Raw genomic sequence first — 599 nt, 5'->3', positions numbered from 1 at the left:
CAGGCCCCCTCTTCCTGGGCTGCCAGGCCTCCTTTGCCCCTGGCCATGTTAACAACCCAACTTTGCCCACCCCCACAGCCACCACCACACTGCGTCCAGCCACACCTGTATCTCAGGCAGGGATGTGGGTCCTTCCCAGTATGGCCACCCTCTTGCTCACCCCTTTGCTGGGAGTCCCAGCAGTCCTCCATGGTCGCTTGCAGGCGAGGCCCCCAGGAGACTGTGTGCAGTCCGAGCCCCACCCCTGGGAGGGGCAGCTGGGTGGGGCTGCCAGAGTCCTCCCCAAACGAGCACAGAACCTGTTTTGCAGCCCAGGTTGGAGGCAGGACCCAGCCCCTAGCAGGTCAGCTGGCGCCTGGAGCAGAGGAACAGAGCAGCTAAGATCCTGGGTGCAGACTGGGAGGACTTAGGCCCGGGCATGACTGAAATACTCATAAGTTTGTCTAATTTTGCTTTTAAATTTGATTCTTTAAAATCATTTATTTACCCTGCTCCAGAACATTGAGGCTCAAGACCTGCAATTTCCAGGTTACAGAGTTGCCTGGACGTATTCTAAGAGGCTTTGTCTTGCATCAGTCGGATAGATCATTTTCCCCCTC

At 56.4% G+C, this 599-nt stretch overlaps 1 protein-coding gene across 1 annotated transcript in view; it reads right to left on the bottom strand.

The window, feature by feature from the left end:
• Positions 1–307, bottom strand: part of MIDEAS (mitotic deacetylase associated SANT domain protein) — a 25,147-nt gene extending 24,840 nt beyond the window's left edge. The window contains exon 1 of the mRNA XM_045287997.1: positions 161–307. The gene's annotated coding sequence lies outside the window, so the exon portion shown is untranslated. The remainder of the gene's footprint in view (positions 1–160) is intronic.
• Between the last annotated feature and the right edge of the window lie 292 nt (positions 308–599).

The sequence above is a fragment of the Echinops telfairi genome, unplaced genomic scaffold (assembly GCF_000313985.2).
Source record: "Echinops telfairi isolate 266 unplaced genomic scaffold, ASM31398v2 ScPeMD7_18;HRSCAF=68, whole genome shotgun sequence".
NCBI classification, from domain to species: Eukaryota; Metazoa; Chordata; class Mammalia; order Afrosoricida; family Tenrecidae; genus Echinops; species Echinops telfairi.
This window is presented reverse-complemented; position numbering and strand designations above follow the sequence as displayed.